Genomic DNA, 26,814 nt, shown 5'->3' on the forward strand with positions numbered 1-26,814 from the left:
TGGTTATTTTATCTATCACCCTGTATGCAATCAAAATATTGTGCTAGATTGGTTTTTAATAGTAAAAAGAAATGCTCAAAAATGAAATGATCTCATTGTTTATCTTCACTCATTTTGGGCAATATTCATATAAGTTAAATTTTTTTTTTTTTGACATTTGAAATTTTTATTTCCAGCCCAGCAATATTAAGGCTTACAGCTTGAGAAAGGAAACACATGCTTTAAAATGTGATGAGATATCAGGCCATTCCAGGGAATATGCTTGAGTAACTTAATATAACTCTAACAAGACTTAAGAGTAGAGATAACCCAAAGGATTCATCATCTTAAATTCTTAAGTGGAGATCCTAAAAAGAGAGCCAGGATTTGGATATCTGATTGAGTTTGGGGAAGAGATCAATTATTCTTATACCTTATTCCTGAATATACTCTAAACGAGCATATTTTCCATAAAAACTTTATAAAGTTATTTTTTCTACATATATATGTAGGTACTTTACAGAGTGTTATTTACGTAGACATGGAATTTAGTGGAGATATAATTCCAAAGTGATTTTCAAACTGTATAGTCATGGAATTTAGTGGAAATATAAGTCCAGAGTGATTTTCAAACTATGAGATTAAGTATATTATCAATATAATTGACCACAATTTAAAAACAGTAGGATTATTGGCCCTAACAAGGCCTAATATTTCATTTAAAGCTTAATCAATATTTTCTTTTTTTTTTATTTTCTCTTATCTACACTTATTTTTATAGCTATAAAGGAAAAACTGGAAAATGCATCAATTACACATTTTTTAATTGAAAAGCATGCTCTATCTTACTCTAGGGGCAATAAACATATTTTATCTGCCTCATAACTGTTTTGTATCTTAACATAACAAGAAAGAAGGATACCCTGAAAGAAGCAGGTGTTTACATAGTGAGTTTTACCTGATCTCCTATTTTTCTTAAGTTTAAAATGATAGATTTTCATTAATGTTATCCACTCTCCTTCTATTTTCAATATGAAGGCAGAAACCTGTTGGTATAATGAAACAAGGCAAGTATTTGGTATATAAGGCTTAAGAATATTTAATATAATTTTTTATCCATTTTATATTTTAGGTATAAGCATATATTTATTAAGTAAAAATGCATAGGTTAAAGTTAAGAACCCTTAGAAAACAAAAATGTAACCTAAAAATTGTCACTGATAATAAAAAAAATGATGATGAAAGATTTTATTTCCAAAAAAAACCAGTTGATTTAATTATTTACCATGAAGAAGTAGTTAATAAAAACAGGCAAACATCTTTTTTTCTTTTTACCAAAAACATGTCAATACATCCTTATGTCTTTGTGAAATGCTGATCCATTTTTCCCCAGAGTAGATGTGACCATTTCCTTCAAACATTTTCTAAAATGCTTGTGCAAATGTAATTTTGTCCAGCCTGGTATTTGGATTTGTATTTTTCTTGATATGATTTACCATGAACTTATTCCTCCCAAACCTCATCCTGTTAGTATTGTTCCCATCTCTACCTTGAACCTATGTAGAATAGAAAGACACAGGCAATATAACTCCTGTGATCTGTTCCCCAGAAATAGCTGTACTAGGATCCAAAGACACACAAATGTTTCATCAAACATGCTCAGGGACAATTCAGGCAAATATGAAGACAACAAAAGGATGAATTTTATAGAAATAAAAAGGGTCTCAGATAGAAATTGTATGATATAGTTTCAAACATGAAAGATGTTTCATATCAGAGTGGATGGTTTCCATTCTAACCATAATTTGTACTGATAATGTTTTAAAAATCAAAGATTACAGTAAAGCATGTTATATATGCTCTTTTCAACATTGAAATTTCAATGGAGATAGCATTTCAAAAATCAAAGAAACCGAAAAGCTAGTAATGTATAGAAAAATCTAGAAAACAAAGAATATTACATATTATTTGCCAAAATATCAAGTGCTTCCTGGGTGTACTTATCAAGTGCAAAGTGAGCATTCCACAACCAGCATTAAACTCTGATCTTATTACTTAAAGAGTAATAAAAGGACTCCTCTCCATATTTTCCTCTCGATATTAATGTGACAGTCTTCTGAATGTGGCTATAATGGCAAGATCTTCAGATCTTCAGAGTCCACAATTCTAATGTACTTATTTTTTAAAGCACAGGAAGGGGCTCAACAATAGGTCAGAGCTATTGAAGTCTGCTGACGTGGAGAGTGGAGAAGTTCTTGTACCAAAGTCCAATCACATCCACAAAATTACAATTTTGCTTTTAGCAGGACATTTGTATGTGACACAACAAAAATCTCCTAAAGGTTATATAGAAAAATAAATGCCCTGAGTCACTAAGTCACTTGTTGAAAAAAGTTCAAAGAGAGGGCACTTGCTATGATAGAGAACACAACTTGCTACAGAGCCATAGTTAATACAAATTAAAAACAAAGAAGCAAAAAATACAATGTGCTACTGATGTAAGGTGAAACACATAGGTTAATATAACACAGTAGAGGGGTCAGAAACAGATCAGAGTACAAATGGAAGCTTGACATAAAATCAAACCAAAATCTCTGAGCGAAAATTTTAATGGATGGTTTAGGAAATTATGTCACTTCATGGAGAAAAATAAATGTTATCCCTGTCTTCCTTCCTATGTTAGGGTGACCCCCAGATGGTTGAAAGATATAAGCGATACATATAAAATTCTAAACCTAAAGAAATCTAATGAAAAGTATATAAGAAAATATCTTTGTGATATTGGGACAAGGAAAAACCTTTTGGAAGATAAAAATGTGTTAAGAAATATTGACCTAAACATTAAAAAAGAACACCAGGGATAAAGTTTACAAATAGGCAATGAGGAAGCAGAAGGACGTGGATTCACACCTCTAGATGGAAAATGACCTCAATAAGACCAAGTGTCTCAAATATTGAATAAAGCTTAAATTCTACCTCTTCATTCATTATTTTTACAATTGTAATTGAGGCATAATTGATATATTTCAAGAACTGCACATATTTAATGTGAACAATTTGATGGACTTGAGCATATGCAAATACCTGTGATATCATCACCATAATCAAAGTAATGAACATATACAACACCTCTCAAAGTTTTTTAGTATCCCTTTGTTTTGTGTGTTAATAACACTTAATATGTGGGCGCCTGGGTGGCTCAGTTGGTTAAGCGACTGCCTTCGGCTCAGGTCATGATCCTGGAGTCCCTGGATCGAGTCCCACATCGGGCTCCCTGCTCGGCAGGGAGTCTGCTTCTCCCTCTGACCCTCCCCCCTCTCATGTGCTCTCTCTCATTCTCTCTCTCTCAAATAAATAAATAAAAATCTTTAAAAAAAAAAATAACACTTAATATGTGATATACCCTCTTGAGTTTCAAGTGCACGATACAGTATTAACTATAAGAACTTTGTTGTACAACACACCTCTAGAAATTATTCATCTACATAACTGAAACTTCATGCCCACTAAACAACAATTCTTCATTTCTCAGACCTCCCAGCCCCTGGCAGTCACTATTCTGTTTTCTTCCTCTATGAGTTTGACAATTTTAGGTATATCATGTAAGTAGAATTATGCAGCATGTGTGCTTCTGTGACTGGCTCATTTCACGTAGTATAACGTTCGCAGCTTCGTCTGTATTGTCACATATGGCAGAATTTCTCTTTTTTAAGGCTGAATAATATTCCAATATATACCATATGTTTCCCATCCACTCATCTATCAATGGACACTTGGTCCATATTATGGCTATTTTGAATAACGCTGTAATGAACATGGAGGGCAGATATTTCTTTGAGATACTGATTTATTTTTGGTATATACCCAGAAGTTGGATTTTTGGATCAAATGATTGTTCTATTTTTAATTTTTTGAGCAACTTCCTTACTGTTTACCATAGCTCCTGCCACCTAAAGAATGTAAACAATAGTAATGAAAATAATGAGGCAAAAAGATTACGCTCACCCAAAATAAGTAACCCTTACTTAAAAACATCCATTCACATAAAGTTGTCAGTTGCTTACATCACTTTGTCATTCAAAATAAAATAGCTGAGAGTATTGCCCATGATATGAGAGGCTCAAAAGCAAGATGGCAAGGGGCGCCTGAGTGGCTCAGTCCATTAAGCATCCAACTCTTGGTTTCAGCTCAGGTTATGATCTCAAGGTCATGAGATGAGCCCTGCATTGGGCGTAGAGCCTGCTTAAGATTCTCTTTTTCTCCCTCTGCCCCTCGCACCACTCCTCCCCCTGCTCCAAAAAAAAAAAAAGAAAAGCAAGATGGCAAAATGTCTGTCTCTCTTTTTTTAGGGGAAATCATGACATATATCATATATGTGGTTTTATATGGTTACCTAGGCACCTTCTTTTGCTGCTGGTAAGGCATTAGTATCAAGAGGGTTATCTGTCTTAAAAGCTAATTATGTTTTATCTGGAGCTTTTATAATCGTTATGCTTCTAGACATTACTTTTGTTGAAGTTAGTATTTAAAAATCTGGAACAACACAATTCTACTGCACCATTGTTCTTGCTTAAGTTAAATAAACTAAGTCACAGAAAGTTTTAAAATATGATTTATTCATATATTCACAGTTCACTTCACATGAAAATCAGTTTTCTTAAACCTTTCACAGAAAAAAAATCAAATCAAATAATCTTTAAAATGGAAGACCATCCGGACTCAAGTCTATAATATAGAAGCCATGTGCAAATAATGAATTTTTGCTTAATTACCATGTGTGGGATATTCAAAAGTAATGCATGAGTGTATTAGTTTCCAGAAGCTGCCACTATGCTTTCTGTACCAAAGTTTAATATATTCTCCTTGAACATCAAAATACCCAGCCAATTGGTCATATGCAGTCCAGGCAAGTTCTCCAACAAAGAGTTCTGTTGCCTTTAGACAGCTGTTTAATCGAGTGTGAAGCAATGATAAATCCCTGCCCACAGTGTTACAAAATTCTCTGTCCATAAAAATAAAAATCCACTTGCCCAAAAGCATCCACTTTCACTCAAGTTATACACAATTTCTTTATCAAAGTGTGCAGTTCTTCATAAAACATCTTCATTTTTCTCAATAATTTGTCAGGTTTTTTTGTTTTGTTTTTTGTTTTTTTTTGTTTTGTTTTGTTTTGTTTTGTTCATTTTGTCCTTCCAACAGTGGTTCTCCTTTTTGGGATCATTTCTGGGTCATTCTCAAACTTATCAACATAGAGCAGAGTTGCTACACTGAGGAAGGGATCATGTTTTGAGGTATGTGAAAACATGAGAGGATTTTCGTTCTTGGAGAATGTTACTTTGTTTCTTTATCTCCTCTCTTCTGCATTAGCAATCTTTCCTCTCTGCTTCATCATCCCTCTGAGCTCTACTCATTTCTCCCTTTGGTTCACTGAATACTTTTGTGTCTTACTCTTCACCACCAGTTGAATCATCCCTGACAACTTCACATACACTTGATAAATCTACCCAAAGCCAGGATGCTTGCTGTTTACTCACCTAATTTTTGCCAGTGACCTTAACCTTCACTATGCTTGAGCTGTTTATTCCACGTATCTTGTCAATATTGAGCACTGTGAGCCTTCTGAAATATTAACTTCAAAGTTATTATATCCTGACCATATATGCCTGTCACTCAGGAATACCCACAATATTTAATATTTGATCTCATAGGGACCTTTCAGCTGTGATCTTTCTGCTTTTTTTCCTCCTCTTTTCTGCATTCACTTCATTATCTTTCACCCTCGATTTCACTGTATACTATTTTTTCTCTTGATACTATTCTCAAATTCATTTTTATTCTAACTTACCATTGAATTGACTAGGAAAATTCCAATTTTGGGTGATCAAATTATCTGATTTATCTACATCTATTTTTGATAGCACAACTATAACTTCATGGTTTCCAACTGGCTTTCAACAACGAGATCCACTAATACTCCTATTGGACTTAGTCAATTCTCTCTATAGTTTTCTATGGTAACAGCTGTGAATTTCCTCTACTTTCCCCAAAACTTTTAAAGGTAAGTAAGTATATTTTTACGTGCATTCATCCTTTTTTTTTCTTCTAAAGATTTTATCTATTTATTTGTCAAAGAAAGAGAACACAGAAGCAGGGGTGCAGCAGAGGGAGAGGGAGAAGCAGGCTCTCTGCTGAGCAGGGAGCCTAATGTGGGGCTTGATCCCAGGACCCTGGGATCACCACCTGAGCCAAAGGCAGATGTTTAACCAAGTGAGCCACCCAGGCGTCCCTGCATTCATCCTTTGTTTCCCCGTGGCTACAATGGAATGAAAGGTCCTTCTTTTTTCCCTAAGGCTAAATCTCTTAATTGTGTTCTGGAATTCATCCTTTCATGCCTACTCAGAAACATCACTCTATTAATTACTGCCTTTCAAATTTGAGACTTCTCTGACCCTAACTATATCTTCAGAGTAATGAGTCCTGCTACTAACTTCACAAATGCATCTTTTTATTTTTCTGATATAATTAATAAATTATTTTTTAAATTTCAAAGTACTTCACTAATTAACTCATGAGGGACATTTAAATTCTAAAATCAGAAGGTCTATAAAAAAACTTAACCTATCAATTTAAAATATATTCTTGTTTTCTCTTTCCAACGTCTTAAGAGTCTTTTTTTCTCATTTTATGTCTACAAAACAATAAACATATTTTAAAACTGAAAAGTCTAAAGAGGATTCTAAATAAAACTGTTTTCATGAAGATGGAAACTAATGATGCTATATGCTTACGAATCTATTTTTCCCTCTGAATACTTTTCCAAGGCCCAACATCTATTCAAGGAAAAATTGCTTTTTGAAGTATCCTTTAATGGTATTGTGAACAGCCTGTCATGTAATGACTTGAACACATTTTAAAATAAACAGAAAACAAAACTATGTGAGATATCTGTTTGTTTGAACAGCTTGCCACCTAAAATTTGTCATACCATCTCTTTTTATGGGTGACACATCTAAGATTCCTTTAATAAATACAATAATTTGCTTCTTTTCTACCTACTCCTTTATTGAGGAGAAATGCTTCTTTCCTTTTAAAGGCCAGAGAGTTTCAGTTCTATTTTCTTTTTTTTAAGAAAAAGATGAGCAATGCTGTTGAAATCAATCTTTAGCAATGTGCGGTGTTACAATGCAACATAAAAACCGCCCTCTGGCTGGCTTATCTTTGTCATACTTTGAAAATTCCTTCTTAAGTTTAAATGAAATACTTTGTGAGAGAAGAGGAATGGTTTATCCATTGATAAAGCAAATATGAAGGTTTTTCTCTAGGAATCTGAATAAAACATGAGTTCACTGAAAAGTAAACCTAAAGCATTTAATAGCTTAGACACTCTTAGTGGATTATGACTTGATTTATTGATAACTTGAACAAATAAGTGAACGGGGAAGCACAACTTTTAAGTTACATTTTTAAATGACCCAATTATGTTTACACTAAGGACAAAAGTTTCTGTTTGTTCCTTCTGGTGGGGCAAGCAGGGAGACACTGAGAGAAGGAAAGGATGAGCAGGTGGCCACACCATGCTCTCGGTTGTTGCTTTGTTCTTTGAACATGCTTTGTACCCCTGAGGATTTACGATGTCCGTTTTCCATGCACAAACCTCCAAGAGAGAATGAGCATGTGCTAGATGAAGATCTTCTTTCCTTTTCAGCAGAAAGATATAAAACACACACACATAAGAAAGCGTGAAAATATTAGATAGTAAAGACCCAGGCTGTGGCTTTTACCAAGGAGGTGTGATAATCCAATGCAGGAATAAATCATGAAGGGAGGTTTTCTTCTGCAATGGAGGCTCTTTGACATTCTAATGATCTCAGCAGTAATTTCTTCATGTTAAATTTAGGATACTCAATCTGTTCTTGTGCTACAGAAACTAGGACATTCCCAGCAACTCATGGGCAATTGTAAGTATTTTGGTAGAGGTCCTATGTATTTCTTTCTATCCACACAAAGTAATGATATATTACATAGCCATAGCCACTTGGAACTGAAACAGTTTATGAATTTGTGTTTTGGTGAGTGGAATCACTCAAACATGTCTATTGAGACTCTGTGTTCATTGGGATTCAACCAATAATTCTCTGTATTTTTTTTTTTTTTTATCAGCACTGATAGAAGTGGATGGTCTGTCATGGAATGATTTACAAGATGAAGTAGTTGGGTAAAGAAGATTGGATGTAGAAATTGATAATGATGACAGATATGTTATACAGAAAAAAATAATTCGAAAATATATCATTGGAACAAAAAGCTGACAATGTTATCATTACTTCAATAAGAAATACTAATAATAAGAATTATATAATAATAAATATAATAATATAGCATAGTAAGCCTAGATACTGAGGAAAATCAACTAGAGTGCAGAAAGACATAAGCCTTGATTTAGAAGGCTGAGGTTTGAGAACAACCCTGAAAGAGTGTGCTCACTTGGGAGAAGGAGGGCAGGAATTTCATAGAGAATTAGCAAAAGGAGTCAGCTGAACTTCAGCTGCTTTGGGAATATTTGCTCAAAAATGGTCTCTTAAAATACTCTTAAGACTTAACAACCCTTGGTTTGCAATTTGAGTTTAGCAAGAAGTCAGGGGAGGAACACCCTTGAGGGAGATGAGATCATATGAGTGAAACAGTAGAAAATTTTCAGTTGTCCAGGTTCTCTTATGTTATTAAACATTTTAATAACATATGCTTATGTGTTTAGAAGTGTCATATCTATAACAATGTTTACATTTCTGTTGGCTTTGCCCTGTATCCCTATCTCCATTTCGACCTGTATCTGGCCTCAAACTCTATTCCTTCTCTACATCTCCTTCCTCCCTTATATCTGTCCTCATCTCCTTCTACATCTCAACTTCTCTCTAAAATAAGAAGTATAACAATCCAATTACTATTTGAAATCAAGATTAGGTACTATGTTGAATGAAGAATGGGAAACCACTTGCAAAGTCCCTTAAGTAAGATCTTTTTCTTTGTGAATATGACACACTGCTTAACTTGGAACAATGGTAGAATTTTATTAATTTTGATCATATAAAGTATGCAGTTCCTTTTAGTTATAAAATAAGTAAGTCCTGGGAATGTTATGTACAACATGCTATCATGAATAATACTGTATTGTTTATTTGAAACTTTTTTGTGCTGAGAGAGCACATCTTCAAAGTTCTTATCACAAAAAAAAAGTTTGTAACTTTGTATGGTGATGGATGTTAACTAGACTTAATGTGGTGAACATTTCACAATATATACAAATGTCTAATCATTATCTTGTGCACCTGAAACTAATGTGTTACAAGTCAATTATATCTCAATAAAAAAGAATAAAAATAAAATATGTAGTTCTTCATATAGAAAAATTAATTCTACATAATTCAGTTTTTCTTGACATCTCAAAGCTCTAAAAATATTTAACGGTCATGATCTCCCTTCATATAATTTTTTTAAATTTTTAAAAACTTTTTTTAAAAATTACAAATGTAGACCTTAAAAACATTTTTTGTAAAAATTCTGATGAGACCCATTATGCATTAGGTAAGGAAAAGGACAAGGTTCACTCAGTTTTTCATTCTTGTGGAGGGAATAACTAGTAAATCAATAAATTAGTGAAGTTACTGAGGATAGTGAGTGCACTTTTCCTACATATGACAAGAGACCCAGCTAAGATTTATATGCCATCTCTCTGACTCCAGAGCCCCAGATATTAATTTTGCCTCCCTTCCCTCCTCCCACATAGTTAGCATTTATCTTCTTGTGCCTCATATGCAATCCGTGTCCTTTACAATTGACATCAGTTTGGTTTGGTTGGTTGGTTTGCTTGTTTCCAATGGAAAGGAACCATGCGCTAGCAGTTAAGTCTACATTAAAGTAATATGGCTGCCAGAGGCCAACTCATCTATTTTTACATCAAGTAAACATGTTTGTGGACTCCTGGCGACTTGTAGAAAAGAGATTAAATTTACCATACAACCCCCTAATCATATATCTGCAGCTTTGGGACTGCTTTATTTTTGCTCTGACCTGTCCACAGTCCATTTTAGTGATCTATTTGTGTCAAGAAGGCAGTGCATAGGAACTTCAGTATTTTTACCGCCACCCCACATGCATGTTGGGTTGCCTAAAATACTTTATACTAGCTTAAACATGTTGACTCATCCTCTTGAGACTCGCGTAGTGTGATATATTTTTAAAAGAAGGACTCAAAGAAAAGAAGGCACATTATTTTTTAAAGTTTTATACTTTTAAGAAAAGAGCTTTAGTTCTTAAAATATAATTATGCTGTGAACATCATTGATTTGTTTAGGAAAAAAAGATATTTGATGTTTGCTTCCTATGAAAAAATGCATTTTCAAAACATCTTACCAAATGAAATTTTGAGCTACTAAATAAAAACTCTGGATCAAGCATGTTGTCATTACTGTGAAAATTCCTGTGGTTCTCATGGTTAACCTTTGGCATCCAAAGTTATGGAAACTCTGAAGTCCTTCTAATTTTGGAAAATATGGGTGGGATATTTTAGTCTAGTTGTGCCAAGCAAGATTCTTGTCTTTATCAAAGCTAAAGCTTCAAAATATGCTGCTGCCATTTTGAAAGAAGTGGCAGAGACAAGAACTTACAACCCAGTGGAAGTAAAGTTATGTTAGATTTACTATTTATAAGGGAAGAAATAGTTTATTATTTTAGCTACTTAATTAAGTTGAAAACCCAAATATTAAGAGCTAATCCTCCATACAGTAGTGCATACATCACCTGCCAAGGAGTTGAGGTTAAGAAACTTTCTCAGTCGCACCTCATATTTGATCCGGGGACCAACTTAAGTGATAGTCTGTAGCAAATGTAATTATCATACCTTACCTTTTAATGAGACTAAGACCTATTGGAATAGGACTGGGATATGTGGTGGAGTCTGAAAATGACCACCAATTATTCCAATCCTTGCATGCAGCCCTCCTTGGAATATGACTTTGCTCTTCCCTCATGAAGAGATCAAGTTTATTTTTACCCCTTGAATCTGGGCTTGGCCAGGTGACTTCCTTTAGTTAATGGGACAGGAAAAAAATGTGATACAGCGACTTGAAAAGTGATTGCGTATTACACCTTTCACTCCTTTCAGGAGCCTGAAAGCCAGACACCGTGTGAATAAACCCAAGTTAGCCTGTTGGAGACCAAGCAACTGAGTAGAGGAAGCCTGAAGAGTACCAGCTGGTGGCCAACTCCCTGCTGACTTGGCAACTTGATGGTATTCTTTCCATTGGGAAAGGAGAGATATACTGTGTCCCTATAAATAGATTTCTGCTTTTAAAGTCTACATGTCAAGATTATCTAATTATTTTCACCTCACATGTATGAAGAAGAAAGTCAGAATTCATACAAAGCACCTAGAAGAACTAACTACATTTTGTCTTGAGAAGACAGGGGCAGACTCCTGCATATACACAGTACAGATCAAGCAGAAGCTTTCAAGGAGTGCCTGAGGAATACCTGAGTGTTTGCAATTGATAGGACCTCATTTGTCCTGGGATTATTCGCATTCTTTTTTAAATAACTCATCATGCTTTTTTAAAGGCTTATTATTATATATTCCAAGAATATTGTGCATTATATTTATATTAAAATTTATATACCGGTTACATGTTTCATAAAGCCAACAGAGATTGGATATCCAAATGTTTTATTATTCTGTGAACACAAAAGAAGACAGGAGGCTACTAATATTCTTACAGGCTACCTTTATGCAAATCTGTGTTTTGGGAAGTACCAAAATGGCTATACTCAGTTGCTTCTCATCCTAGTAAAGTTGTATTTAGAAAACATAATGGTATTTAAAGAAATCAATATGTTATAAAGATGAAAGATGAGCAATATAATTTTTAAAGAAGTTTAAAAATAACTGAGATAAAAATGTATTGTATTTCAAAAGTGTTTGGTCATCACTGATATGAGGAATTCTTAATCTCAGGAAACAAACTGAGGGTTGGTGGAGTGGTGGGGAGTAGGAGGGATGGGGTGGCTGGGTGATTGACATTGGGGAGGGTATGTGCTGTGGTGAGCGCTGTGAATCGTGTAAGACTGTTGGAATCACAGACCTGTACCTCTGAAACAAATAATGCATTATATGTTAAAAAAAAAAAAAAAAAAGAAGATAGCAGGAAGGGAAGAATGAAGGGGGGGGAAATCAGAGGGGGAGATGAACCATGAGAGACAATGGACTCTGAGAAACAAACTGAGGGTTCTGGAGGGGAGAGGGGTGGGAGGATGGGTTAGCCTGGTGATGGGTATTAAAGAGGGCACGTTCTGCATGGAGCACTGGGGGTTATACGCAAACAATGAATCATGGAACACTACATCAAAAACTAATGATGTAATGTATGGTGATTAACATAACATAATTAAAAAAAATAAAGAAAGAGAACTTGGTGCTCAACTAAAAAAAAAAGTGTTTGGTCATGTACAAAATAATGCTATATGAATGAAATTTTCTGTAGACCCTGTGATTTTCTTCTTGTATGTATAATTTTCTTTTTTTAATTATTAAGGATTAATAGTAAAGGAAGGCAAAGTTTTTAGATCAAGAAAACATGGTTATAACTCTACTCGACCTTTAAGTCTCCTTATTTTTCCTTTCTTAAATATGGATTATACTAGATTTTAATATTAATATAAAAATTTGACTTTTATGCAGTAATCTCAACAAATAGCCTATAATGTATCATGAGCACTAAATCTAAGCTAATTCACTGTACTTCTTAAATATAAACTGTCTCAACTATTAAGGTTGAATAATATGTTAAATGATTGATAATAAAAATGTACTTTTTACTTATAAAATATAATTGGTAATCAGTCATATGTACATTAGTAGCAATGTGGTAAAGAAGTGAAGAAGAGTATTCAGAATAACTCAGATAACGACCCTTATAATTTAGAAACAGGAGCTATTTAGACTCAGGTTCTGGTTGGGAATGAGAATTGCTCATCCTGTGCATCAGGATCATAGCCTGTCTTGGTTCATCTCCCAAAGTACTTGAGACATTTCACCTTCTATCCAGCAGTCACCATAAAATTGCCCACTTTAGAGAGACCAAGAAAAACTATGATCCTTCATTGATTTTTGGCAAATTTATTGAGCCTATAGTAATTATTACATTAGTTTATACATTTCTGGGAAAAATCCAGACAAAAGGCAATTAATCAAGACACTGTCTATCTGATTCTCTAGTTATCATCTGATAACATTTTTAAATTTATGGTGGTAAGATGAGAATTACAGTTATATAATGATGAAGATGATAACGAGGAGGAGGATATTATAGATAAGTTGAATACTTTAACATAGAATACATCATAATTTGAACAGGTTTTGACTAATTACTTAGTGTTTGCTGTTTGTGCAGAGCTTCTTTACTAAGAGAATTACCAGAAAAAAAGATTATAGGAGAAATATTTAATCTAGTTACTATAATGAGCTCTTTAAACCGCTTTGGTAGTACATTATTCTAGACAATATCATACAATTTAATTTTTGTCTTTTTTGTTATATAAAAAAATCTCTAAAAATAATTCTATTAAATAAAACTTTGTTAAAAATCCGGATTGTGTACCAGGATTAAAACTGACTTTCTGTATTGTGCACTTCAAGGCCATTCTTATAATATTGATACTTAATTAAACCAGACAGGAAATATTTTCAATGAGACCATTCTGGGGGGAATTTTTATTTAAACATTTTAAGGCATATACTCCTAAGATGATGCGATGAGGTCATTTCATCTCTGTGGCGTTCTTCCCAAAGTTCATAGCCCAATCTTATTTTTAGAGAAAAACAAATTGATGGACATTCTGCAAAATACCTGACCAGCACTCCTCCAATTGTCCAGGTCATAAGAAACAAGGAAAGACTGAGCAACTGTCACAGACCAGAGGAGACTAAGAAGATATGACACTAAATGAAATGTGATATCCTGGATTAGATCCTGGAATATATATATATATATACACACACACATAGGAAGACATCAGTGGAAAAATTAGTGAAATCCAAATAAAGTATGCACTTATTTAATAATAATCTATCAATGCGAATTTTTAATTGTGACCAATGTGCCATGTACTGTAAGATGATAACATGTAGGGGAAACAACGTGAGGGGGAGATGGGGAACTTTGTACACTTTCTTTGAAAACTTTCTCTAAATCCAAAATTCCAAAATAAAAAAGTTTCCTAAAAAATTCTATAGGCCATTGTTTTTGATGCACATATAAAAGTTTTCTGTTTAAGTGTGCATTTGGCTGTCTAACATGGAAGTTAAAACATCTGTTGCAATACAAAATAGGATGATGGTGGAGAATCCTAATTTTGCTCATGAAGCAGGAAATGACTACACTTTCAACTTGTGACTTCAGGGCCATTTAGAATGTGTGTCAAAGGCTGCAGGTTGTACTCAAGCAGGCATTCTTCCTTGTATAGAATAGTTGGCCTGGTATTTAGCTGGGAGCATGGCTTCTCAGAATAAGGAAATGCATACTTCAGGTTCCCTTGCAATAGGGATTGTTAGGAATGTAAGTGGTATTGGTGTATATGATTTCCAACATGTCCTTAAAAGTAAGGGTACGTTCTCTTTTGTCGTCCTCTCTTTTCTGTTGGCTGGATTGTAGACTGGAGAACGAGAGCTCAGGAAGTTACATTGGACCATGATGTGGAAGCTACATGTTAAAAATGGCTGGTAAAAAAAAAAAAAAAAAAAGGTCTTCGGCTCCTTGAGACTGTCAGAAACCATCCCAGTCCTAATCTTCCAAACTGCAGATTTGATTTTTGTCTGAGTGAAATAAATTTCTGTCTTGTGTAAGTATTGTAATTTGGATTTTCTGTTTCTCACAACTGAAATTAATTACAAATAATATGAACTGCACTTTATTTTCTTTAAATATAATATTTTGGGGATACTTAATATTTACAAATCTTAACGCTTTCTGGAAAATGCGACTGTGTGACTTCTAACATGTTCTTAAAATATTTTAATCATAAGCATTAAAAATACTTTTCTCATTTGGTTTTATGAAAATCTCTTACTAATATTTTATTCTAATGCAAACTTGAAATACATTTTGTTTAAACTTTTCTAACCACATTCTATACCATCTGTATGTCTCTTGCATGTACAAACACACATACATTACATACCAAATGTCCAAATCCATTTGCCTAACCTCCTGCTGTACTTTCTTTTGTATAAATAAGAATAACATTTTCTTGAATATAAAGTACTAATCAAAAGATTCATAAGCTTGGCAAATTAGGGCTGGCCCTAGTTGATTTCCACTCATTGCTTGAGATATTTATCTTTATAACAACATCCTGAGCAGCATCTTGTTCTACACATGATTTTATATGAAAATCTTAAGCTGATGTTGGAAATAATTTCAAAAGTGAATTTCCGTCTTTTCATTTCAGGCCCGAATGAAGTTATGGAAATCTTCTGAGGACTCTGGCCAATTAATGTTCCATTGGCCACTTTTCCCCACATTTTTCATTTCTGTTCTACAACGTACGCTCCGGGAGTCATATAGAACTCCTATTTTGTCCTCTCTGGAAGAGTGCATACAGGGAGAAACATCAGTACTTCTCTCTTTCTATTTCCACAACTACATACATGAAGGGACTTCATGTGTACAAGGATCCCTCATGGATGAACCCAGGGTTATGTATGGTGCTTCTCCACTCCTTTCTCTCTGGAAAATATATCAGCACATGAATGAGAATGGTACATGTTAGAGAGAGAATTTTTAATCTGCTCTAATTTATTTTTTAAGTAATTTTTTGTATGCTTAGGTATTGTAAATATTAATGACAGCAAATTTCTTGGGACATAACTGTGACTTGTAATACCTTGGGTGAAAATTGCTGGTATGTGGTACCTGACTGTCCTCTCTATAAATGAAGGTGCGCTTTCAAGGTGATCATTGACTCCAGGAGCACAGGGGTCTTAGGGCAGGTGGGGGAAAAATAAAGGTGATCATTGACAAGATCTCTTTATTTCAGGCAGATGTTAAAACCATCTAATTAAATTTTATCAATTCATAGCACTGCACAGATATATGCATGGCACTGGGCAAGACCGTTCCTTCTTTCCTCTCTTCCTCTCTTCCTTCCTTCCTTCCTCTCTTCCTTCCTTCCTTCTTTTCTTTCTTTCTTTCTTTCTTTCTTTCTTTCTTTCTTTCTTTCTTTCTTTCTTTCTTTCTTTCTTTCTTTCTCTTTCTTTCTCTTTCTTTCCTTTCTTTCTTTCTTTCTTTCTTTCTTTCTTTCTTTCTTTCTTTCTTTCTTTCTTTCCTCTTTCTTTCCCTCCTCCCTCCCTCCTTCCTTCCTTCCTTCCTTCTTATATTTTTTTGTCTATAGTCCTTCTTTCCTTCCTATATTCTTTAAAAATAAATATTGAAAGCCCACTGGGCTCCCTATTCTGTTCCATTGATCTATTTGTCTTTTCTTTTACCAATACCATACTTTTTTGATTACTGTGGCTTTATACCAACTTTGTTCTTCTTCAATATTGTATTGGCTGTTCTAGATCTTTTGCCTCTACATAAGCTTTAGAATCAATGTGTCAACGACAATAACATAACTTGCTGGGATATTGATTGAAATTACATTGAAGTATAATTAAGTTAGGAAGAAGTGACATCTTGAAACTATTGAGTCTTCTTATCAAAGAACATGAAATATCTCTTCATCTACTTATTTGTTCTTTGATTCTGTTCATCAGAGTTTGTAGCTTCCTTCATATAGATCTTTTATTTATTTTGTTAAATTTATAACTAAGTGTCATTTTGAAGGATGTTAATGTAAATACTATTCTGTTTTTCTAATCTCAAATTCCACTTGTTCATTGCTGGTATATAGGAAAGTGATTGATTTTTGTTTATTAACTTTGTTTCCTAAAAACTTGCTATAATCATTCATTAGTTCTAAGATGTTCCTGTAGATTCTTTCAGATTTTCTACATAGATGATCATGTCTTCTGCAAACAAAGATAGTTTGTTTCTTTGTATCCAATCTGGGTAACCTGTATTTCCTTTTCTTGTTTCACTGCATTAGCTAGAACTTCCCACACGTGTTGAAAGGGAGTGGTGAGAAGGGGTATCTTTGCTTTGTTCCTGAAACTCGAAGGGATAGCTTTGAGTTTCTCACCAATAAGTATCATAATACCGATCCTCAAACTTTCAGGTGTAAAGAATGATTTCAATTACAAATCAATTATCCTCGCATTTACAGAATCATATTTAGGTGAAAAACTCCATCTCAACAGTGACATGTTTAAAAAGAAAAAAAAAAAATATCTCTCAACAAATCACAGAAAGTTAAATTTGGGTCACAACCAGTAACTGCTGATACTAAAATTGAGTCTAAAACACAAAGTAGTGGGGCACCTGGGTAGCTCAGTCGGTTAAGCATCTGCCTTCAGGTCAGGTCATGATCCCAGGGTCCTGGGATCAAGTCCTGCATCATGCTCCCTGCTCAGTGGGGAGCCTGCTTCTCCCTCTCCCACTCCCCCTGCTTGTGCTCTCCCTCTCTCTGTCAAATAAATAAATAAAATCTTTAAAAATAAATAAATAAAACAAAACACAGAGTAGAGATGCTACAAAAGGGAGACTCAGACTAAGTTCCACGAAGAAAAGAATCATCACTTGTATTCACTGATATAAAGCCTAGAATGTATCATGTACCATACAGCCTAGAATAAATACTCACTGAATGTGTTAATGAACAAGTAAGTGTTTAGGAAGGTAAAATAACAATTCTGCTTTCTTTTTCACTTTTAGAGCAACTCTTCACAAGAAAGAACACCTTCCCAGAGAAGCACAGTCGTGTTGACTAAAGTGGTGTGGGACAGAATCACTCCTGAAGGCCATGGCTACTTAGTTTCTTAGGAAAATTAATGTGCAAAAAGACAATAGTGAGCAGTTTTCCAAAATTCCATTAATTCACAAAAGTTAATTAGCCAGAATTAAAATTCTGAAGACTGTGTTCACATATCATATTTTGGATATTGTAGAAAGATAATTTCTGACTGAGCCAAAGGGACCTGGGAAAGGGACAGAGGCTTTGTGACAGAAATAGTTATGAGGGAATGTTGGATATTCCAGACCTGCAGTAGAAGCTCAGGCTATTGCTGCCTACCTTCACTAGTATCATTTCTGAAGAGCGAAGTTACTACCGGTGTCCAGAAACAGGATTATGTTCCTATCATATTATGTTTCCATGTGAAATGCTATTTCCACTATACATGGGAAGCAACATGTTAAAGGAGAATCATTTGCATATATAATTAAACATTAATCATTTACACAATAATTAACTTTGTAAAATTAACTGAAATTATTGAAACCAAATTATATTTGCTTTGTTTACACCAGAAAATAAATATTAACAAGGAGACAACATATATTACATTACATAAGTGACAAAACATAAGAATCAATATAATTATACTTAGTATAGCTTAGTAGATCTTCAAGATTAGAGTTGATTTCTACTTATTTTTTCTCTGTGAGATTGCATATCGGTTCAAATTTCCAAAATTCACAAAGTCAGGATATTCATCCCCTTCTGTGGGGCTTCATACTGAAACTATAAAACAATAACAAATAGTATATTAACTAAAGAATATTTTAATAAAGATTTAAAAAAGAAAAAAAACTTTAACCAGAGGGAAGGGGAGTGGGGATTTGGGTTAAACAGGTGATGGAGACTAAGGAGTGCGCTTCTCCTGATGAACACTAAGTGATATATGGAATTGTTGAATCACTTTATTATACATCTGAAATAACACTATAAAAAACAAAATAATGAAAAAAGATTTAAGTTACGCATTTCAAGTTAACAGTATTACTGGAATTGAGAAAATGGGGAATCAAAATGGACAAGAATTCTCAACAAAGTTTTATAGACTTCTTATTATCAATAAAAACTGACAGAATTTCCACTTACGAACATTTTATAGCATTGATATATTTTTATTTAAGACCTGTATTTAACTTCTATCAACCAAATGTGGACTTCAAACTCTTTATTTTTTTTTATAAGTAACCTTTTGACTGAAATTAATTTTCATGATTCTTTAATTATAAAGATCTGATAGAATCTCACATGTGTTATTACAGTGGTGCTTGCAAATATGCAAATATTAAGAATGTATATGTACTCTGTGATCAATCACTTGATTCAATACCATTAATTTAGCGCTTCTATGGCAGCAGTTTGAGCATGACATCAATAAACTCATCTGGAATACCACACAGTAGGTGTCAAGCCTCTGGACTGGGTACTCTCATTGTTAATTTTCAGATTGTATGTTTCACATAAAAGAATACTAAAGGTTTTTAAAATGCATATTATACTTTAAAATACACTTATTTTTTACTAACCCTCAAAACTTATTACAGTTAGAGGAATCTTCATTAAATAACCATCATTTTTTCCAGAAGATTGACATTGCACTTAAACATTCTCATGCTTTCTGAAATATCTCTTAAAATTTTTGCTATTCTAATAACTTAGAGGCTTTTAGCTATTTATAAATGTTGGCTGATCATCCAAATAAGAAGCAATAGGTAAACAAAGAACTTCAGAGGAGATTTAGAGCAGAAGCTGAAAATATGTTAGGAAACAAAATATCAATACATGTAGTCCCAAAATTTAGGGTCACTAGATAAAAAATGGGGACAGGTCACATTTTTATCCAATAAAATGGAGAAATGGATTCAACATGTGAATTGACTAAATTCACAGATCATGTTGATTTCAAATAATTATTTTTAAGATCTTTGGCTATGAAATAAATAGCCTTTGAGATTTGTGTTTATCTATTTTTATTGCTTTTTAAACAATGGTTTGAGCATTTGTCAAAGAAATGCAGTTGGGGTCTTTTAGACAAAAAGTAAGTTGGCTGCTCCATTATATTCACATGTATTGTTCATCCACCCAACTGCACCTTTAAACATGTGTTAGGAAGTTGGCTTCCTGCATTGCCTTAACACTAGATAAAGTGAGGTCCTATACAAGTAGTAAGGAAAGTTTTGTTCCATATAGACAATTTTACCTAATACTTAACGCATCAGTAAATTTAATTCAAGATATCCTTCCATGCAAAATAAACTGGATGCCTGGTATTTTGGAAACGTTTATAGATTTCGGTGATTTATTTTGTGCTGACAGAAGATATTCAATGCATAAATTCATGAGAATGAAACATGTGCTGTGAATATAATGCTCCGAAATTTCAAGGATTTTAGAGTACAGAAAAACAGTCTCTTCATTAGCCCGAGGTCTCATATTAGGGCCAGCGAAACTGTCTCCAAGCCAGGGTTTTAAACCCTGGCTATATGCTAGACTCATAGAATTTTAAAGTACCTAATACCTCTTACCAGGATGCAACACAGAGGAATTACATGTAAATCTATGGAGATAGATTTTTAAGCATGATTATATATGTATTCTAAGTACTTCAGGTGCAAAGCGGATGGCGAAGTGCTCATCTGAACAATGGGCTGAAGCCACAGCCTTCCCTAAGACTCGCCTTCACTTGAAGCAGTGATTTCCCATGCAGGACGATTTTGCCCCTCAGAAGACATTTGGCAGAATCTGAAAACATTTTTGGTTGTCACAGTTTAGGGGTATTGTTGAGAAATCCTGAGATAGGAGTCACTAGTGACTCATGTGCTGGGAGACCAAAACCCAAATTCATGTATCTAAAATCATTTTTAAAGTACCTTCTATTTATCTTCTAATTCTAAAACCTCTAAGCAACAATAGGACAAAGGGACTTTTCTCTTTCTTTTCAACTTCAGTTATCTGTTTCTTCTGCTGTTTATCTTCCCTACAGCCAGCCAGTTTGAAAGTGGACAGATAGCATAAAAAGTTCAGGCAATTCCTTCTTCCCTCTCTCCCTCTCTCCCTTTCTCCCTCTCTCACAGGCACCTTCCTTCCTTCCTTCCTTCCTTCCTTCCTTCCTTCCTTCCTTCCTTCCTTCGTTTTTGCATATTTAACCCTTTCATATGTTGCCAAAGCAATTGTATTATTATGTTAAATAATAACTATAGTTTAAAGAAAGAAACCTATCAAACCAATGGACCATGGCAGAAACAGCTGAATTCATACTGTACAATTGATCACCTGACCCATATATCTTTATGGTAATGTTGCATAGGTGGTCAAGGAGAAAATAACCTTTCATAGGAACGCCCATTTTTGACACCACAATAAAAAGTCACCTAAATTATGAAAAATGTACTAATGTGCTTTTATTTACATAATAAATTTGTCAGAAAGAGATAAATTATAAGCTGCTTTTTTGAGGCAGCTTGAGGTGGGAGATGACAGAAGCTGGTTAGAGATAACGTACTGGAGCTTGAAAGAGGATGAGGTTAGAGAGAGGTAGGCATCCTTTACTTGGTGGGAAAGAATTGTGCTCTCTGAATGTTTTGAATGAAGACAGTATAAGGAAGGGCAGAAAGGTTGAGAATATAACTTTGGTGAGGGGACAATTTTTATGTTAAAAAACTGAACAGTAGGTCTATACACAAAGGACAAAATGCAAATCAAAAGTTTTACAATTATCTGATGTTTTGATTAATACATAGAAGTCAAGCCAAATGAATGTATTTCTTCCGTCATTAGAGATTTTTTTGGCAGGGAAGATTAAGGTAGCTTAAGTTATTTAGATATTATTTTATCCCTATCATAGGATAGCTGAATTTTTAAACCTGAGAGTTTTTTCTTCTTCAGGAGGAATTGTTCCATAAATAGGTGTGGATTTGGTGTGTCCGTGAAGGAGGGGAGTTCAGGATCTTCCTATGTCACCATCTGGAACCAGAGCTCTCTAAAGCCCCAGTGTTTTTTTGCTTAAAATAATATGACTCCAGCTTCCTTTAATAAAGGGAATTGTAGATTTGACATCCACAGTATTCACTGGAAACTCTAGATAATCTGTGATTCCAGAAATGTTATGAGGACCTGTAGTTGGACAGGAACTAAGCAAAGTCCAGGACTGGAACCAGGATTTGCAGGCATTCAGCTATCCGTAGGCTTACACCTCTTCAGGGAACACATTTTCATTGGTCTACGTTGCTCATATACTTGGGCTACAATTTTTTCTTTAGTATCTTCGTTTCTGCATAGTAATTGCTCGATTCTCATGACTATGCTTTTGCCTTGGGGTTCTGGTTCAAAAGCTTTCCCGAGGCTGGAGATCTGTCCTGACCTCCAACCCCCAAATAGCCCTTGCCAGTCCCTTGTTCCAATACGACAGTTCTGGTCCTCAAAACTACCAGCTGAGTAGAGCAAGGTACATGCAATGATTGATAGTAATGAATTCAAGCTCTCCAAGTGAGTAAGTGAGTTAGTGAGTGAGTGAGTGAGTAAGTGAGTAAGGGAAAACACAACATGAAGAAAACATTTGGTAAAGTTGTCAGTGAGTTTTGACCCAAAACTAAGTCTTTTCTAGATCATAAGAGAACAAGTCAGCTTTCATCATTTTGATCCTGCATGCAAAAAACAGAAATGAAATATTTGCAGTGATGTGAGCTGGCTTTGAAATCAGTAGACCTTGGCTCACACCATTCACCAAATTGGCACATTCATTGGAAATGATGTTCAAAGCAGCTTATAGTAGGAATGGGAAAAGCAGCTTTTGCTTCTCTGCAAAAAAAATATACAACAGCATTTCCTTTGGAATTCACATCCATGCTTGACATTCTAAGCATGTAAATGTGCAGAAAGATGAAGGCATTCTCTATTCAAATTAAATTAATTAATTCATTTTTAGGCAACTAAGCTATCTGTAACAATAGGTGCTGATTTATCTAATGACAAGTGTACTTACCTCATGTTTACCCGTGGAGTGTCCAGTTTCACTGTGAAGTACTTCTGTGTAGAGACTCAAATTAAATTAAATTAAATCCAGGTTTTTAGGGTTTGGGGGTGGTTTACTAATAAGATGCTGGTAGAGTATATATAGACCTGCAAAGATGAGGTTGATCTTTGGTGCAGGGGCTCTCCCATTCAGCCTTTTATTCTCTCCAGCTGTCACTAGTCCAGATCTTGCAGAGACCCCTATAGTGCTGACAAAGTTAAAAAACATTGTCTCGAGCTCTTTTCCATCTTGCAAGATGGTGGGTGAAAAAGCCGATATTAACCTGAAGCCAAGAAAGCTGATGCTGGTGGCAAGGTTGAGAAGGCTAAAATGCAGAAGAGGGGGAAAACCTATGGCAGCCGAAGCCCTGTCCTAGTCAGAAGGAAGTGGCAGGCATTCCTGATTGGCTCTGGATTCCAGAAAGGCTGTGTACAAGAGGAAATATTGAGCAGCTAAAACCAAGGTTGAAAAGCAAAAGGAGAAGGTTCTTGGCTACTGTCAGGAAACCAGTTGTTGGTGACAAGAATGGTGGTACCCAAGTAGTTAAAATTTGCAAAATGCCTGGGTATTATCCTACTGAAGGCATGCCTCAGGAAGCTGTTGAGCCACAGCAAAAAACCTGTCAGTCAGCATGTGAGCAAACTGTGAGCTAGCATCACTCCTGGTGCCATTTTGATCATCCTCACTGGGTGCCAAAGAGGCAAGAGGGTGGTTTTCCTGAAGAAACCGAGCAGTGGCTTGCTACTTGTAACCAGATCTCTGGCCCTCAATTGAATTCCTCTGTGTAGAACACACCAGAAATTTGTGATTGCCACTTGCACCAAAATCGATATCAGCAATGTGAAAAATCCCAAAACGTCTCACTGATGCTTCCTTCAAGAAGAAGAAGCTGCGTACACCCAGACGCCAGGAAGGTGAGGTCTTTGTCACAGGGAAAGAGAAATAGGAGATTACAGAGCAGTGCAAAGTTAATCTGAAAACTGTGGACTCGAAAATTCTTCCAGCAATCAAAGCTGTTCCTCAGCTTCAGGGCTACCTCCGCTCTGTGTTTTCTCTCACAAATGGAGTTTATCCTTCACAAGTTGGTGTTCTAAATAACGGTTCCTTTAAAAACAAAAAAATAACGGTTCCTTAAAAACAAAAAAAAAAAGTCTCAAAAAAAAAAAGAAAAGAAAAGAAAGGAAAGGAAAGGGATGAAAAGAAAAAAGAAAAGAAAGGAAAAGAGAAAAGAAAAGAAAAACACATATGGACATTAGAACAGCAAAATTCTTGAGATACTCCTTCTATAGTCATTCTCAAAAAAAATGCATATTTAAAGATGAGAATTCCAAGTTAATAATATGGGGACAAACTTCAGGGGACAAAATAGAGGCAGTTCACAATACTGCCACATTCCTTGTGTATTTAGTGTTCAATGTTGGAAAGAGAATTTCGTATACTTTATTGTAGTCTTTAACCTAAAATTAACAGAACAATTAAGTAGTACAGAAACTATGCTTGCAGGACACATCCATCATATTTAAAACTGTTATATAGTTTCATAATTTGATACATTTCTCTTGGGATCCTAACATTTGACAAAAATGTCATTTACCAGATAATCTCTTGCATAATATTTATTGTCCCTAAAGACGTTGGTAAATAAGTGGGTTATATTTAAAGACTATTTGACCTCACACTTCTGTGGGTAAACTGTAAGAGCTATCATGGCTTGCGCCTAACATTTCTCCATGAGTAAATGTTAGAGATGGGAACAAGCACAAACAGGGTTAAGTTCAGAAGAAATAAGCACAAAGAAAATCATGTGGAAGAAAAACAAAGACCACAAATACCAGGTGGGACAAATTTGCCTTTGTGCAAATATTTTTGGACAAATTTAGAAATGGTCATACTTGACCACAGGATAAGGGTGAATCAGGACAGTGGGCAACAACTAATAAAAACAAGTGTGAAACAATGACTTGTGAACGGGGAAAAAACTGACCTGTTACCCTTTTTGATTAGCCCACTCTTCACCAAAAGTAATAAATTCCATTGGTCTGGGGAATGAAGTTTAATACAACCAGTACTTTTAAATGCCAGGGTCAATTTCTGTTTTCTGCAACTAAGAAATATAGAAATAAATGAATGAAAATAAAAATTGTACCAAATCATTCTTCATATCTATTAACTCAAGCTTAATAATTGCATATTCCAACCTTCTATTCCTATTTTAATTACATTAATGGCTTTTGGTGTTCTCTTTTTTTCTTATGTTGATTTTCATTTTATATTCTTTTTGAAGTGTATCTATTTATGCTTTTTCCAACTGTGTAACTAATCAATTTTGTATATTATTTTTGCTTTAATCTCTGCTGTGTCTTTGGAATTATATATGCCTACATACTTATGAAAATATATTTGACATATATATTTCTACATGAATACCTATTAGAGAAAGAAGCAAGTAGAAACAAGATTAAGTTCATATTGTAATTCTAAATAATTTAATTTTCCTCTCCCCACTCTGTTTCTTGTCAACGTCAGGTTTTTAAGCTGCAAGATAGTTTCTCTATTTTTAATTTATGTGTTTTTAATGCATTTATTCATTTATGTCTAAATTTTTAAAAATTATCTTCTGTTTTATTCCAATAGGATCATTCAGTTCTTTGTGTCACTTGTTCTTATTTTAATACATGTATTTACAATTATAAATTTCCCTGTAAGTACTGTTTTGGTTGTATCTGTCAAATTTTGACATGTAGTAGGTTTGTTTTCATTAAAGTCTGAAGTGTTTCATAAATTTCTCTTTACACAAATTACATTTGATAGTTTTTTATCGTACAGACCATAAGCCATTTTACAGCTATACTAAGTGATTAACTTTTAAATATTTTTGCTTAGCTTTTACTCACTCCATCTATCATTATATGAACGAAATATTTTTGTACAGATCATTTTCTTCACCCAAGTTCTATAAAGCTTTGCTTAATAATTTTGAAATAACATTGCAAGATTAATATTTCTTCATATTATGAAAAATAATGATAATATATTTTTCATTTTTTTCATCATTATATTTTGTGGATCTGTTGTTTAGATTTTGTTTTTGTTTTTTGACCTATGTGTCAGTCAGGTTCTAGTCATGAAAAGACATTGCATTTGAGGTATTTCAATATAGAATAATGTTGGAAACTAGACACCTGGCATATCTCACATATCCATTTATCTTGAAGAATTCTGGACTTATTTTTCATGCTGGACTACCTCATCCAAGATTATTTTCCAAGAGAGTTTTTATACGAGTTTAAAATTTCTGAAACTCTGTATGCTGAAATTCTTTTTTTGTCTTCACTTTTAAATGGCAGTTGTGTGGGATTAAAAAAATATCTTGACTTGAGTTTCTTTTCCTTCAGCCCTGTGAAAATATTACTTATTCTCCTACTCACTCAACTATTGCTAATGAGAAAATTGAAATAAATCTGTATCTTGTTTCTTTATGGATGGTTGGCTTTTTCTTTCAGAAAGCTTTTATCTTTTAAATCTTTAGTTTTAATATAATGTGTCCATATGTAGAAATTTTAAAATCTGTTTTGTATGACAGCAGCGGAAGCCTTTCAATCTGAATTCACTTTTCTTTAACTAGGAGAAACTCTGAGTCGATGTTCAGTGAGTCCATTTCCTTAAATATTTTATTTTCTGCCACTCTTTTTTTTTTTTTTTTTTTAGGATGTTTTATGTATTTATTTGAGAGAGAGAGCGAGCATGAGCAGGGAGGAGGGGTAGAGGGAGAGGGAGAAGCGGGATTCCCACTGAGCAGGGAGCCCGATGCTGGCTAGCTCCATCCCAGGACCCTGAGACCATGACTTGAGTGAGCTCAAGGCAGATGCTTAACCGACTGAACC

At 34.4% G+C, this 26,814-nt stretch overlaps 1 pseudogene; it reads left to right on the top strand.

Moving 5' to 3' along the window:
- The first annotated feature begins 23,487 nt into the window (after positions 1-23,487).
- LOC118522892 (large ribosomal subunit protein eL6 pseudogene) lies at positions 23,488-24,203 on the top strand (annotated as a pseudogene).
- Positions 24,204-26,814: the final 2,611 nt, after the last annotated feature.

Source organism: Halichoerus grypus, chromosome 3, assembly GCF_964656455.1.
Source record: "Halichoerus grypus chromosome 3, mHalGry1.hap1.1, whole genome shotgun sequence".
NCBI lineage: Eukaryota > Metazoa > Chordata > Mammalia > Carnivora > Phocidae > Halichoerus > Halichoerus grypus.